The sequence below is a fragment of the Ciconia boyciana genome, chromosome 5, assembly GCF_034638445.1.
Source record: "Ciconia boyciana chromosome 5, ASM3463844v1, whole genome shotgun sequence".
NCBI lineage: Eukaryota > Metazoa > Chordata > Aves > Ciconiiformes > Ciconiidae > Ciconia > Ciconia boyciana.
In genome coordinates, this window is record NC_132938.1 from 18910560 (window position 1) to 18927758 (window position 17199).

The window sequence follows — 17199 nt, forward strand, 5'->3', positions numbered from 1 at the left end:
TCGGGACATGGTTTAGTAGGCATGGAGGTGTTGGGTTGACTGTTAGACTAGATGATCTTAGAGGTCTTTTCCAACCTTAATGATTCTCTGATTCTATGACTCCTTGACAGAATGGCCAGGAGGAGGTGGGTGCATGTCATCATCCTGACTGATAGAAGCTGAGATGTAGCTAGCTATCAGAAGCTGAGAAGGGCTCCTACGTCCTGCACTTTAGATGCAAACTTAGATTAATGATAGACGAACTGATATAAAATGGAAGGGTCCATCACAGTTAAAAAATACAACTGAGGAAGTATTTCGCTCTATGACAACATGAAAAATTCTTAAGTTCCTTTACCATAATAATGTAAAAGTTGAAAAGGTCTGATCAGACAGTAAATAAAAGAAACAAAAGGCATTTTTTCTTCTGCAAGAGAAGCTGGGGCACTGTGCTGAAATGGAGCAAAGGGAACAAATTTGAACTCTCCAATTGTACAACAGTTCTGAGCTGCAGTTTGTGAAGCCTACAGTAATTTAACACATGTCATGGAGCACTTAGAAATGTAATAAAAATCCTGTTTATTACCAGTATAGCTCTGGGCCAGAGCATTCATGTGAGACTCATCTGATCCTTATAGTTGATGACCTTAGAATCTATCTCCATCAGTAAGAACAAGATTTATTGTTCTAGGGATTTTTATACCCTGCAATACTTTCACAGGCAGATTTTATATAAATATGATTGTTTACTAAAGCTTAGACTCCTCTGTGTGTCTCAAAATAGCCCTCTGCAGATCTAATATTCTTTTAGAAAAATAAGGTTCCACTGCAAGCACAATTTCTCCCTCCTTTTTCCAGATGGTTACCCTCCTCCTGAGGAACAGAGACAAAGAATGGATAGGGTTGGGTGCCTTCACCCATAGATTTCAGCACAGAAAATTCAGCTGTCAGGTAGCACAGCTCTCCCTCTTTGTTCTGAATCTCCTCTTAATTTGTCTTCACAAAAGGAAGATATCTAGCCAGTATAACATGACTGAACACAAGTGAAAAATCAGACAAATAGAATGGCTGAGGCCTTAGAATGAAGGAGTCGTAGGTAAACCTACACTGCAGAATTTGCCATCTCTCCAAACTCCTTCCACTGTAAGAGTTCCTACATGGAGATGAGGAATTTAACTACATGAAGCTTCTCTTCTTCAGTATTCCAGCTTCCCTTAAACTTTTCCATACAGTATACTAGAACAAATACCACAGCAGTGCAAAAGCTGTTGCAAGAGGAACTTGGGGAAACTTTCCCACAAATTCTTTTACACTTTTTCCATAGTGTTCTCTCAGCAAATTTTTGTTTGTTAGAACTTGCCCTTTAAGTAGGGATGTAAAGCACTGGACTCAGGATAATGACAGCTGATCCTCAGGTGTCCTTGGATTTTCTCCTCAGCTGCTATTAGGAGAGCTCTTCATCGGTTGGATGTCGTTGAAACAGTCATGATCAGAAACCTGGTCTACCATGTTAGCCGATACAACTGAGGCTGAACATCATGGGCCTTTGCACAAGCCTGCTAGACAATAATGTTCCTATATCTTCCAGGGAATGGGCAAGAGCAGGCCTTGTGCAGCACAAAAGTAGGTTTTGGCTGCACCAAGTGATGAGCATACAGTTAAACCTGAGACACACTCCAGAAACCCTTGATGATCTATTAGGGATCAAAGAAGAAAGACAGAACTGGGACAGGAGGGAAGAATGGCAGAATATTTCAATCTTTATGATCAAAATGGATATAGAATAATCAGTCTTTAAAGTCACAAAAATGTGGAGCATTACTTCTCTAGTAAAATGCATTGTATTTATTAAAAGAGGAGCTAGTACTATCAGCTTTTATTGACAAACCTAAGCCAGTTTTCTGGCAGCAGTGTAGCACAGTCTCAAGTGAGAGAAACTCATCTTTAAAATCAGAAAATAGCAGAATTTCACCTTGAAAGGTTATTATAATGGTCTACATTTTCTAATACGGACTACTATATTCCTACATTGAACACTGACAAAAATGAGGTGAGGCTGGCATTCCACAAAGGTCCAGACAATAGAATACACAAAGTTTCATTGTTCTAATACAAATTTACAACTACAAGTACTAAAAGTTTTGAAAAGCTATAGGTAAGACATTCAGCAGTCTTATATCACTTTTAATAATTCATCTTTTTTTCTGCAGTCACTCAATCTTAGGTTTATAAACATATATAAACAAAAAGTCAAAACAACAGCTAGAAGATAAATTTATTGAACAGAGTGTGGAAATGCAGTCACTTGTATACTGATGAATGTATCATTTGCAGTGATGAGGAGATAAAAAGATACTTGGATGATTACAAAAAAATATTTGATCACCTCAGGCACTTATTTGAGGTGTTTGTGCATGTACACTTTGACCTATACCTCTCAGTCTCTCCTTGTACTTGCCAGCTGCAGACTTTTTTTAAATATGCCTCACTGGCAGACAGAAAAAAACTGTTAACGTCTTTTGAGTGAGGCAGAGGAGACTGTTTTTCTGTAAGTTCATCACACACATGTATTTCTACAGTGGTGCTGCAGGGTTAGAGAAAAATTTTTTTGAAACACCCGAAGAGCTGCACACTTCCTTAAAACAGACTATTTTAGGAAAAGAACAACAACATTCTTCAGAGATACCTACACACTTCTTTAACCTATACTCTTTTGTTAACCTACATTTTTACTTTTTTTTCAAGAAAAATCAAAACTTGGCTCTCTGTCAGAATTCTAGTTACATGCTATATCTAGAGAGAAAAAAGTACCCCTTCCTACACCTTTGCCATTCAACTGCTGAGGTTTTTTTTCAAACTGTATGTTTAGCATTTCTATATTAGGTCACTCCTCTTCCTAAACCTGTATTTTTCAAACCTTAAGTATAGTACTTCTGCAAATGTCTATTTAACTCTTCAAGTTAATTGGTTTCTGTTGGGCTTTGCCTATTGTTTTCAGGGAAGCAGCTTAGTTTGGAATTTTGGAGTGTTTTTCTAAAGCTAACATTCAGTTCCTAACCTCTCTTGATTGTTAAATATTAATTTATTGACAAGACCACACTCAGTGTGTCATAATATATCTAATATTTCCTGTGCCCAGAGGACCAACAAAAACTCCAGTCTAGGAACCAATGCATTCTGAGCCCTGCAGCAATTCTCTTTTTTTTTTTATATGTGTTTATATAAATGTTGTGCCTAGCCAGGTCAGGACCCAATTACATTAAGTGCTGTATAAATATTAGCATCCACTTCATCCTTCACAAGGTTCTTGACCACAACGAAAGGTGTGAAAGATCATAAAAAGGGGTAGATTAATTGAGGACCTTGAAGTGATGTCATGATGGTGGTATGCATAATTTACTGAGTAAAGGCAGCACAATAAAGATGGTCTAAGATCTATTCTAAGGGTTAGTCAATTCTTTTCTTACCTCCTTTTTTTTTTTTAACCATTGTCTCTCATATTAAGACTTACATCCACATCAAGTGCTGTAGCATCTTACCAGATCATTTATTTCTTCTTTATGCTGTAAATATTTTAGTAGCTTCTACCATAAATTCGATTCACTTATCGCAATAAACTGGTTTTTCCACCATCCAATTAAAAACAGCTCTAGTCTGAAAATAACAGTGTTCTTGCCAGGCAAGCATATCTAAGCCTTTGCTAAGTCTTCCAGCTTTACAAGAATTCATAAAGCTTAATTAAACTTGAGATGCAAAAGTCAGTGAAAAAAAAATCTTAGAGGAAAACTGAAACTTTTTGTGAAAAGCCACAATTGCTTTTTAGTCTGAAAATTAAAGTAAATGCAAAAAATGTTTCATATGTGAACAAAATACTCCAGTGCACTGTTTATTCTTATTATCTCACATTCCAGCTATCCTCTTATGTATTAATTGAAAGGTCATGTAGTTTCACTGCAGCTTTGAAAGTATGTCTGCACTCTGTTGAAACTTCCTATAACAGTACTCCTCAGTGCATGACTGTAGCAGCTTTATCTTTACCTCCTTTTCTTCCAAAAACATTCTGAAGAATTTTCTGTTACTTTGACACATCAACATGCCCTTACATGGCAGGAAAATCTGAAACTCACTGGTACTTCTTACCCTGCCTCTGGTGGAAAGTGTGAAAATAAAGTAATATCTTCTCCAGGTGGGACAGGTAAGCTTCAACAGACTGTGGAAAGGGTATAGAAACGTCTGCTGGTGCCAAGCCATGTGAAGTAACTATTACTAATCACTTCTGGTGTTCCTGTTTCTGCTAGGTTGCTGCAATACCAACTGGAAGCTACCAAAGAAGAGGAGCCCTGCTAGGCTATTCTTTTCCAGCCATATGGCCTTTCCAAAAACTCTTTGCTACTACAAGCTGTCCTCTTCCTAGCACAAAAAGAATTACTTTTATGGCATTAGGATCCGAACTACATAGAGCACCACTGGAAGAACTTTTCAACTGCATCTGCCTGTAGACCATAGAGAAGTTCTGGTAGGATTATTGATATCGCTGCCCTTTTTGATAATACAGCCATTCATGAGAAATAATATTTATAAGGCTAGTAATGGAGGATGGGAATGGTTGCTATGAAGCACTCTTCACTAGATCATGTATGGAGCAGAGCTGGTGTTGCTTTCTGAGGGAGCTACTTATTCTGCTTGCTTGACTGGTTGCTATGGTTCAGAGAAAACAGCAGCTGCTCAAGGAAAAGGAGGGGGAACCTCTAACAAAAGGACATGAAAACCATTAGTCTAAAAAATGATTAACTGTTAAGGTAGTGATATCTTGGGTATATTCCTCTGGCAAAGTTGAGAGAGGAAACAGAAAAGATGGGGGAAAATAAAGGACAGAAGCATTATTTCATTCCATTCTTATATGAAAACTTACATTATTGCTATTATATCTCTCTGAAGCTTAAATCTATAATCAAAATGGGACAGTGAAGCAGTTTATCTATGTCCATATTGCTGATAGTTAGTAAACAAAGGTATCTGAGACAAAAATGTCATTTCCTGTTCTGAGCACTGAGAAAGATGTGTGGTATTTTACATGCTGCTGTATGGTAATGTAGGGAAATGCCATTTGTTTTACAGGAAAAAAGACCTCTCGTAAATAAATTAATACCTTTAATAGTTTCTTACTTAAAATAGCATGGCTTCAACATAAAAAATATTGAAGAATGCTGTGAAAAACCACAGCAGAGCAATATTTTAGTTCTCATTTCCCACCATCAACAAGTAGAAAAGCAAATTCACAGTGTATAATTTTACCAAGTTCTAATTAGTCAGTTCTACTCCAAACCAAATATGAGTTTGAATTAAGAAAAAAATCCAAAATATTTGAAGCTGGGAGAAGCAGATCATTTCTCCATAAAGAAAGTGGAGAAACTTAGCAAAACAATGGCAGTAAATGCTTTCTCATGCAGGAAGCAGTTAATTTTATTGTAATGAGAAACTTGTCAAAAAGGAGACACAGGAAAGAAAAGCTGCTGAGAGGAATAGTTCATGATCTGACCTACAATCTTAGAAAGAGTGAATCTATTGCATGACTATTTTCACATTACAATTGCAAAGAAAGCTTTGCAATAGTGTCTCAGGGATTTCAGAAAGTGGTTTTCAAAGAAAGACAATGTGTTGCAAAATGTCTTGAAATTTTTCCCTATAGAAACTATACACTTATGTTAGTCATTCAGCCAGTTAAAGGCCAGTTATATAGTATTTGATCTTGCAGTTTTGGGTGATATTACTGATGAAATTTCTACCACCTCTCTTGGGAAGATATTACAAACAAATATGTAGAGCTACCTGGAGATCTATACCATTTAAATTCAAAGTAACTGAAAAGTAGGTAGATTCTATGACTACCTTTGGAATAAATGCACAGTGTTTATATGGTACTGAAATAAACATTAAAGATTCAATGGTACTTGCTACAGTTCTATTCACAGAACTGAAATAACAAACATTTTAAGAGCAGCTTATGAATTAATGGAACAAAACTTTCACTGCGTTTTTTAGTTGCATCATGAATATCAAGAAATATTAAGGGTGTACTAATAAGCTTGTAAAGGCATAAAAATTGACATATAAAATGAAGCTGAGAATCACCAAAGTGAATCTTGTCATATGTATTATTTTTTCTTTGATTCTATCCCTAGAGCTTTTAAATGCTTAAAGTTTGTTTTTACTTGATAGTTCTTTAACAACATGAAGGTAACAACAATTCTTTTCATTTAATTTGTAACCTTTTTTAAAAAGCAGTGCAGGTTTCTTTGTAACCAGTGTCCACTGTTGCACCTGTCTCAGTGTAGTTTATATAAACACCTTTCCCTTACAGCCATAAACACTTCTGTAATTTTACAATACTTCTTTTCCCTTATCCCTGTTTTTGATTGTTATTGTCTGCTAACCTGTTCCTGTAGAGTTTATGCATTCTTAGGAGGTTTGCAGCTGGTTACGTATCCTAGGATCTGGACCTTTCTTCACCTGTCCTGCAAGTAATCGGAGATTGACTTACTGGATCACCAAATCATGCAGTAGCTTTTAGATACTCTGTGACTGGAGATTTTTCCCTTTCCCTCCCCTCTCCCATCTCTCCTCTCTCCCCTCCCCTCCCTCCCCTCTCTTCTCCTCTCCTCGCCTCTTTCCTCTCCTTTCCATCTGTATTAAAGGCATAGGGATGTGAAGATTCTTTATAGAGCATTCATACTTTTATCATAAGTTCATTTTTTTCTAAATAACACTTCTCATTTATCTGAATTCTATTCAGACTGAGTGAAGTCAAATTTTTCATAGTCAAACTATTGCTAAGATATTAGAAATATAAACAATAACTGTGAGCTTCAGTATTTGTAAATGTTGTTTTGTTCAGTATATACTAGCTTTGCCCCTTCATTTTCCAAAATAATTAGTGATCTTTGATGCTCAACTTAAGAATCTTCAGTCACCTTGATTTAAAAAAAAATTGTGAATATTCACATCATACTTACCTTAAAAGTAACTTGAGTATATTAAACGTCAGATGTCTAAATGTCTTCATCTTGGAAAGAAAAAACAACAAACAAAAAAATTACAGTTCTGAAAGTGTTAAGAAAAGTTCAGTTGACATTTTTTCATAATAATTTTTCTTAACAACTATTTTAAAAGATTACCTAGTTTTCAAAGTGAAGCACCCAGTTGTCACTGCCCAGCATAATGCTCAATACAAGTATTTTTTACAAACTCTAATTCTGTGATCCTGTGTATCATATTAATTCTGCCAAATAACATGATGTAAGAGAAGTCTAAGATGATTTGAAGGCTAGCATACTTACAACAAAATTAATCAGTAGTTTAATAACAGCATTGTCTTCTGCAGAAAAGAAAAGCAACACAGAAAATTGAGATCTATAGTTGTGTTTCCTCCCCTTTTGTTTACCCAGTCCTTTGGGGTTTTATATGTTTTCTCTACTTTATACTTGCTCCATTATCTAGTGGGTCGTTGTGTCTTCTTGGACACTTATATCAGCTGGTAGAAAAAGTGTGAGCACATTTGAGGAAGATATTCACTAAACTGTCTGTCGGGGCAGGGGGGGGAGGCTTGTTCCCTTCCGCATATAGATCTGAACAAATGGGTCCAGCTGCAGCCATAACATTTGAAAAGTATCATGAAAATTAGCAAATCTTTTGTCATTTTTCCAAGGACCCTCTCTGTGCTGTTCTTGTTTCAGTGAATATCGGCTTTCAGTAATAATTTTTCAGCGTCTATCACTGTACTAGCCAATTAAGCTATTTTATTAGATTATCATGACCTCATCCATTCATGTAAAACCTATGACTATTTAAAATTAAAATCTTTCTTTTTAAAATGTTTTACTTTAGTTTAAGACCTCCATATTATGTGAAAAAAGATGGGATTCACATAACTTAACAGAGGAAGAAAAATATTCACCTGTCCTTGCCCAAAAATTTCCAGTAAGCCTTATGATTGTCTTGGACTCTTTGTTTTATGTTGATCAGGTGAGGTAAAATGTCTTTTTTTTTTTAGTTCTCAATGGGGATCTTGTTCCCTTTGGGCTTGACAGTAAAGATATCATTGATTTTAATGAGAATAAAATTAGTTCTTAAAAATTCATATGTCCTGGAAATGAGAAAAAAGATTTTAAGGAGTCTGACCCACTGTGATGAAATCCTAGTTTTCATTGCTACTGCTCAGTTATCTCTCTTCATTCTTGTGAGGACAGTTATCTAAAATGTCAAATCAATTGTAGGGAAGCTTTTGGTAATTAGCTTGCAGAAGGTGGCATAGCTGAATGGGAAAGATGCACAAGAGAAACATTTGTTTTACCTTCTAAATGAAATAATTTCTCAGGAAATACTTTTCTGAGCCAAGTAATGCTTCAAATGGTTTTGACATTAACTCAAAGCATCTACTTTGAGGACAAAAACAATATTAAAATATTCAGAGATACTAGAAATGTTATACTAAGACAAATATCTTGAATCCTCCTCTCTCTCTGTAACAGTGCACAGAGCACAGTGCACTGTTACTGAGAGATGCAAGCTACCGTGGCTATCATGAAACTATGGAAAAGGGTTTGGGAGAAACAGACCCTGGGAGGAAAAGAACCCAAAGGATAATACTAAAACTTGGGTGGTTTAGCAGAAGTTGGTAATTTGCAGGTTTGGAAATGCTAAAGTTACTCCTCAGCTACAACACAATGAAAACTCTGGAAGGACCGGTAGAAAGGTCAGAAATATTGGTGATAGCAGAAGAGCAAGGTTGAGCCTCTTAGAGAGAGACATATTCAAATGACTCTCAAAACCAGAACCATAAATCTAACTTTGAAGAGTGCCTTATTTTTAGTCAAAGACAAGTTACTGAATACTTCTATTTTTCCTTCTATTCCTTTATACCAGATGTAGTGAAAAGTGAGACTACAGCATGACCGTTTACAATTATCCCTGGTGAAGAGATGAGAACCTTCTTTTTAACACCAGCAAAGACTGCCAAAATTACTTAGGAAATATAAAAGGAATCAAAGATTTCTGAAGTCAAGTGGAGACTCTGACCTCAGTGTACTTGAAGTTAGCCCTATTTTTGAAGTCTGCATAAACTCTGTGTTCATAGAATTTAAGTGTTACAGAATGCTTGTGTTTGTTTTGTGATTCCACATCCTTCAACTGTGCAAGGAGTTTCTGCAAATCTTTCCGGGAGTTTACGTGGAACAAGGAAAGGAATAAAAGTTTCTGTAACTACACAATGATCATATCATTAACAGGTAGTTTTAAAAAAGTTCAATTTTTTTTGAGTCATAAAAACATCTTTGATTCAGATAGCCACTATTCTTAGAATAGAAAAAGTGGTGGAATGAGAGGTTATAGTTGATGAAATGTGAAAAAAATACTCAAAATGAAATATTATTTAATAGTTAAGGAAGACCACCTCATCTTCTCTTATGGGTTAGCATCAGAAAATTATCACTGTCAAAGGAAACTTTGAGAGGCAACAAAATTGGTTATTAATTGCTATTTTATTCAAACCCTACTGCAGCCACAGAAGTTCCTTAATCTCTTTAGAGTTTCTCCTGTACTTTTTTTCACTCTTCAGCAAAAGTATTCCATCAGACAAATTCATCATCATAGATAGTGATTTATCTTTACACTTAACTCAAATTGAAACTGCTATCTCATATACAGTAAAAGTAGAGATTTTGAACCACTATTAAATGAATATACTTTTAAAAATATTTTGTACAAATGCCAAATCAGTCCTTAATCATCTTTGTATCTGTTTACCATATTTAATACTGTAGCTGCCAAAAGATGTGCCAAAAGACATATGAAACCTTAGAGAGATTGGCACACTTGAGAGCCACATAAATTTAAATAATCTCCTTATACCCCAAAATAAGTGGAAGTGGTATTCAGAGCAATCAAGTGCAACTTCACAGAGCAAAGAAATTGGAGTTAACTGTGAGGGAGTCCCAGGGAAGGAAGGATTATTTTGATTAATCTGGCATACAAAATTTTAAAATTCTGCAAAGACATTTTATTAAATTATTAATAATCTGGGAGAGGGAGAGGAAGGAATTTTTCTTGCCATTCCAGGTTTAGGACATTTTTTAGTCTTCTAACAAATTAAAATAGGCAAGTTTAAACCTTGTGGCCTGAATCTAATCTGCATTTAATTAAACTGGAACAAATATTTCTAAAGTGTTAGAAAGCCTAAACAATTATGGTTTTAATTTTTCTCTCCTGACAAAGGAATCCATGTAGACTTCCTGTGCTAAATAAACAGTGACTGGCTAAGGTGTTTAAGAATGAAAAACAAAAATAATAACAATAACAAAAACTCTTGCCAAGTTAATTGCAAACATCTGTAGTCCGATTTGTATTTCAACTCTTCAATAAACTTTGAGAAGAAAAAATACCCAAAGAACTAACATTTTGAGGCATCCATTTATTGTTGAAATTTGCATCTCTGAAACAGTCAAAACAATTTCAAATATGATTTTCACATTTTTCGGAAAGCTAAATATGGAGAAAAATTGCAGTAATGTCAAAGCAGTTCTTTTCAGAATGTTAAACAGAAGTTTCTGAAAAGGCAAGGGGATTCAGACATTAGAGTGTGTATTTATTTTGTAAATACAAAATAGGGTAAAAACAAAGCAATGGGCAGCAGACGCCACTCCCTGAAACAGGCTGGAATCCAGCTGTCTTTCCATCCAGTTGAGTACTCTAACGATTACGCTACGCAATGTCATTCTTATTCTTTTCCTGAATTAATATTTAGTTACATGAAGTAGAGACTCTTCAAAAGGATATTGATATTTACTCATGCCAGAGTATCCTACAAGCCAAGAGTTATCATACTCTCTTGAGCTGTGGAAGAGCCAAGTTCAAGTCTTTGCTCTAAATCAAGTGTACAGAGAGTTTTGGTCCCAGCACTTCGGCACAGCAGATAAGTGCTCTAGCAACTTTACAGGCTGTGGGTGGATGTAGCCACTGCCTCCTCCAACTTTTTTGTGAATCGTATTGAAATCTGCTAGTGAATCCAGTTGTCTCTTTCCATATTTCTTTTGTTCTTGATATAAAATTGTTTATGATGCACTGTATTTCACTTCATTCTGCTAAGATCTTTATTCACTGGGAAAAAAAATTGGAGGTCACCATAAAACAATTTTAAAACATATTGCCTCTGCTTATTGCAGAATAAAATAATTACACAGAACCATGAATAAGTACCAACACTTTTAAGGAAATACATGGATTGATAGATGAGTGGTGCGTGTGTGAGGGGTGGTTATTCCTGAATAAGACTGTAGCTCAAGATCACCATCACAAGGTTAGTAAGTATAATACAGTATTAAATAAGGTGACTTTCTAACTATAATCAAGCCAAGGTTTAGAGAAATTCAGTTCGCCTACCTTTTCTTTTGAATGAATTAACCATACTAGGTCCCTATGCTGATCAAGTCTGCAGACAAAAATGTGCTTTAGGTGATGGGAATCATAATGAAGTTTACTTTTCTGCGTGAGCAGCATGAAGGGAAAAAAGCCTCTTAAAAAGACTAAACAGGGCCTAACCTGGACAGGCACAGGAATTTGAAGAGCCCTAGACACAGAACTGAAGGAAAAAATAAGACATTAGAGATAGATTGAATAATGTCTCAAAACTGCTAGCTGGCTGGATCTAAGGGAGGAACTTGCAGCAGACAGGCCAAAGCCTAAACAAAGAACTGTAACTATCATTTTGAGATGCCAGTTAGGTGCTCCCATAGGCTAGTGTCAGAAAGCTTTGTCGCTGCCTCTCTTCTGTCTGCTTCCACTGCTGTTAGTCCAATATCTTTCAGGAGTACTTAAAGAGACAGGCATAAAGGAAATTTTTTTCATTAAGTTCTTCTTTCTCTTCTGTCTTCTCTATGGGTGCTATTTTATAGGTGTAGACCTGTCCATGCCAAACGTCTATCTAAATTTGCTTATAAACATGGTAACCACTTCACAAATCAGTTTCTCCTACAATTCTCCAAGATAATAAACAAGCCACCCTAGTAATGAAACATGCTTTTGCTCTCTTTTGACTGCTGTTCAGACTTGTTTCAGAGTACGAGAACTGTTCAGTCTTTCACTTATCAAGATTGTGTTTCTTTTTACTGCTAAGAGATCATAAATAACTATATGGAAAAAAATCTTCCCACTGAAGAAGGAAGGTTAGATGAGGCTTTAAAATAAAATTAAAAAAGCATTTAACAATGTTAACACAGATTATATAGCTTGAGATGTTGACTTTCTTGGTAACGGTTGCTATGTAAGGTAATCTGATTTGATGCCATCAACTATAATGAGTGAATATTTCAGGATTATTGCACTACATTAACAAAAGAATAATGCAAAGACTCTAAACAAATAAGTACAATGAATTTCAACAGCCAAATGAAAAGAAGTACAATGGTGAGTTAAAATTACAAAAAGAGAAGAAAAAGAAAAGAAAGATGGGTGAAAAAGCAAAGATGTTAGGCACTGATTGCACTTTGGAATTAATTTCAGTAAATTCTACATAGAAACCATTATCAAATGATAGATACCAAGCATAAGAAACAAACCATGAGTCTGTCTTAAAGCATTTTTCCATTAACAAGAAAAAATTATTTGGTGGAAATTCACTTATCCTTACTCACAGATTTATTCAACAACATTTCATTGTTCATTAGCCTGTGGATATTAGACTAACATTCTCTGCATGCAAGTTCATTAATAGTCTTTCAGTTCTCCAGCGGCTCTTTATGAATGTTCAGCAGATACTGCCTTGACTTTTACAGCTTTCATTCATTCACACTTACTGGTCTATCATTTATATACAGAACTGAGATTTAGCTACATTTTATAAGGAGGTCATGATTTAACTGTGAGTTTTGTAAACATCTTTCATTAAAGTCAATTTTTTAAAATCTGTATACGTAGTTTGGACATGACCTAAAAGATTCTCAGAATTGGTTTTCAACCTTATTCAAAGCCAGTATTACAAAATTATAGATGAGAAATCTCTCATGAGTAAGCTTTCTTACAAGATGTGTGTGTCCTTACTTTGGCTGTAATATAAAAAAGATACTCCTTAAAACTGTAAATTAATTCTACAGCTGGTGATCTGGTAGTCTGGTCATGCAAAGATGTGAAACTAAAATATTGACTAAAAGAAAAAAAAAGATAAGCAAAAGCTCTCAAATTTTTTTAGGTTTGGTTTGAAGAGTTGCTGATTCTTCTTTTCGCTTTCTTTTTTAACCACATCATTCACCTCTGTACATTTTCAAATTATAATCTTTTAACCATTTTACAGATTCTCAATACTTCAAATATTTAGTTTTCTGCAGTTATCTTTTAGGACACCTTAAGTCTAATTTTTCATCACCATTGACTATTCACATACCAATAACTTATCTACGTGGCTCCTTTCTTTGAAATAAACAAATCAAGCTACAGGTCTCTCTGGCTGTTCAAGCAGTACATATTACAGTGACTCTCAAATTAGCCCCTTTCATGAACACTTCATGGTTTTCATATTTTGAAATGTCAGAGTAATGGAGATCCTTTATTATGGGCATTGTAGTGCTTATACTTCCTGGTTTAGATTGTCATTCAGACCTACAAAGTCTTCAAAAGTTTCCTGTAATTATTTTCTTGGCATTTCTATCTTTCACTTCAGTCCAAATGGTTTATGTTGGCAGGAAATTTGCAAATGTAATTCCTTTCTTCTGATATTCTCCTTTTATATATATTATACCACATGCTCCAGTCCTTCTGAATCACCCTTTTTAATGGGCTTTATATCTTTATATTTTAGGTCTCTTTTCAGACTAAGCCAAAAGTAATTTCTATGTAATTCATCATGTTTGGCTTAAAAAAGAGAAGAAAAAATGTTCACTTTATACCTACAGTTCAGCTACTGTGTTCTCATTATCCCTTCTTGTATCTGAAAAGAAACAATATTTCAAAATGCTTTGGCTTCTTTTCTTTAGGAAACCACCATGTTTTTCTTTCTACTTGTTACTTTTTCTGCTTCTGCTTTAACAACCCTTACCTGCCATCAATTTCCTTCTGTCTCTTACTTTCTCATTCAGATGCAGCTCCTGTTCAATAGCTCTCCGCTTCTACCTATGACTGGCAGGAAAGCTTAAAGTACAGCTCTGCACCTTCTTCCCCACAGTCTCAAGAGGAGATGTCTGAACCACGTTTTCAAAAGCTCGAATCTCCACTCTTTGTCATTTATACCCACATATACATTAGCTGCCTTCCCTTGCCATCTAAATTATCTTATCACTGAGCTGTCTAGGACTCTCTTTAGTGTAACAATTTCATTTCACAGCAAGTACTGCACTTTCCCTGTCAGCTCTTTAATTACAACGTCAGGAAAATTGGTAGAGGTTGAGAAGGAAACGACTATTTCTCTTCTGCTTTGAGGGTGGAGGTTGTGTGTGTTGGGAGGGAGGAGAGGAAGATAAAGGCAGTGAAGGAAAAAAAAAAACCCTGCCTAAAAAAGAGGAGAAAACATTTATTTTTCCTAATGAGACAATCTCAAAAAGAATTATTTGTGCTCTTTCCTGGACTTTGAGACTCTCAGACCCAGGAAAGAGTCTCTAAAATCATCTATAGTATCATTGATTATCCAGGTACTGCCTATCATTTTGGTGGCACTTTTTAACTTGTCCTTGGACACAGGCTGTATAAACTTTTCTCTGAAAAATTTCATCCAAATAAAAACATCTCATTCTTCATCTAAGTAAACACATTACAGATTCCATATTTCTCTTCTGTGAAGGGCTTTACTATTGTTTTTCCAACTGTGCAGTCTCTGCTTCTTGAAGTGATTCTAAAATTGGTTAACTGCATGAAAAGATACTGCTATTGTCCAGATCCATGATGAGTTTTAAGTACTGTAGCTCCCACCCTCAGTGTAAGCGATGGAGGCATGCCAGTTTGCATTGTTGAGGACTAAAGCAGCAGAGCTACAAACTCAGAAAGATCTGATGGCTTAGTTTTCTGTGCCACTAAGCACTGAATAAGATAATTTGAGAGTCAGATCTTTTGACCTTCCCTGGTACTTTTCTGATAATCATTCAGAGAGCATGATGCTGTGCGAGACCCTAATTGCAGATAAGAGATTTTGTCATTTACATTTGAAAGGGGGTTTTGCGTATATGAACCCTACATAAGTTACTGGAGAAGTGACGATGGAAGCCTAGATCTGTGATTACAACCTGAGCCTTTTACTATCATTGTTCCCTTGATAGATAAACAAACACACACAAGCAAATGCATGCTTTATCTTGTCCTCTGTAAAACATTGCTTCTTTTTTTTTGCCATGAGCATCAGAAATTCTCTTTATTTCCCCTCTGTTGATAGTGTTCATCTGTCTTTTCCTTTTGGTGATGATACAGTGAATCATACATATTCTGAAGTGGGACAATATTCTACTAATATATGTCTCAAGAATTAGACATTTATGCATGTGGCATGTATGTGAACATATAGATTTCAAGCTATTAACTGTTTACTTATCTTCAGACCAGAAACGGTCCCAGGCACACAGTGGTGGGTTGACTTTGGCTGGATGCCAGGTGCCCACCAAGCCACTCTTTCACTCCTCCTCCTCAACTGGACAGGGGAGAGAAAAATATAACAAAAGACTCATGGGTCAAGGTAAGGACAGGGAGAGATCACTCAGCAATTACTGTCATGGGCAAAACAGACTCAACTTGGAGAAATTAGTTTAATTTTTTACCAATCAAATCAGAGTAGGATAATGAGAAATAAAACCAAATCTTGAAAACCTTCCCCCCACCCCTCCCTTCTTCCCAGGCTCAACTTCACTCCCAATTTTCTCTACCTCCTCCCCTCAGCAGCACATGGGGACAGCGAATGGGGGCTGCAGTCAGTTCATCACACCTTGTCTCTGCCGCTCCTTCCTCCTCAGGGGGACAAATCCTCACGCTCTTCCCCTGCTCCAGCATGAGGTCCCTCCCATGGGGCACAGTCCTCCATGAACTTCTCCAATGTGGGTCCTTCCCACAGGCTGCAGTTCTTCACAAACTGCTCCAGCATGGGTCCCTTCCATGGGGTGCAGTCCTTCAGGAACAGACTGCTCCAGCTTGGGTCCCCCACAGGCTCACAAGTCCTACCAGCCAACCTGCTCCAGCACAGGCTTCTCTTCACAGTGTCATAGGTCCCACCAGGAGCATGCTCCAGCATGCATTCTCTATGGGGTCAGAGCCTCCTTTGAGCACATCCACCTGCTCTGGCATGGGGTCCTCTATGGGCTGCAGGTGGACATCTGCTCCACCATTAACCTCCATGGGCTGCAGGTGGACATCTGCTCCACCATTAACCTCCATGGGCTGCAGGTGGGTATCTGCTCCACCATTAACCTCTGTGGGCTGCAGGGGGACAGCCTGCCTCACCATGGACTGCAGGGGAGTCTCTGCTCCAGTGCCTGGAGCACCTCCTCCCCCTCCTTCTCCACTGACCTTGGTGTCTGCAGAGCTGTTCCTCTCACGTATTCTCACTCCTCTCTGGCTGCTGTTGTGCAGCAGCTTTTTCCCCTTCTTAAATACATTATCCCAGAGGTGCTACCACTGTCACTGATGGGCTCGGCCTTGGCCAGCGGTGGGTCCATCTTGGAGCTGGCTGGCATTGGCTCTATTGGACATGGGGGAAGCTTCTAGCAGCTTCTCACAGAAGCTACCCCTGTAGCACCCCTGCTACCAAAACCTGGCCACAAAAAAACGAATACACACACAGAGCTCATGGCCAAGATTATCAGAACCTGCCTCAGTATATTCACACAGATGTGAGAAAGTAGTAGCATATAGTTTCTATGACAGGTATATATGCAGTGGCAGATATAAGGGCCATGATTAGTTGTCACCGTACTATAACGCATTCCTCTACTTTAACTGGGTGAAATGGACAATAGCAGGCACCTCCAAAATGTTAAGTGTTTAAAATAAATTTAAAAAATATTTTAAAAAACCCCAAAAACCTTACACTAAGGCAAACATAGAACGGATGGTATATGATTTATGATATGTAAAGCATACCAATACAGCAATGCATCCCAGACATCACAGATCACTGAAAAATAGAAACTAAATACTTAAAAGACTAGTTCTGAAGTCCATGTTAGAACTTCAAGAGGCATTTAGATTCCAAAGATCTGCTGT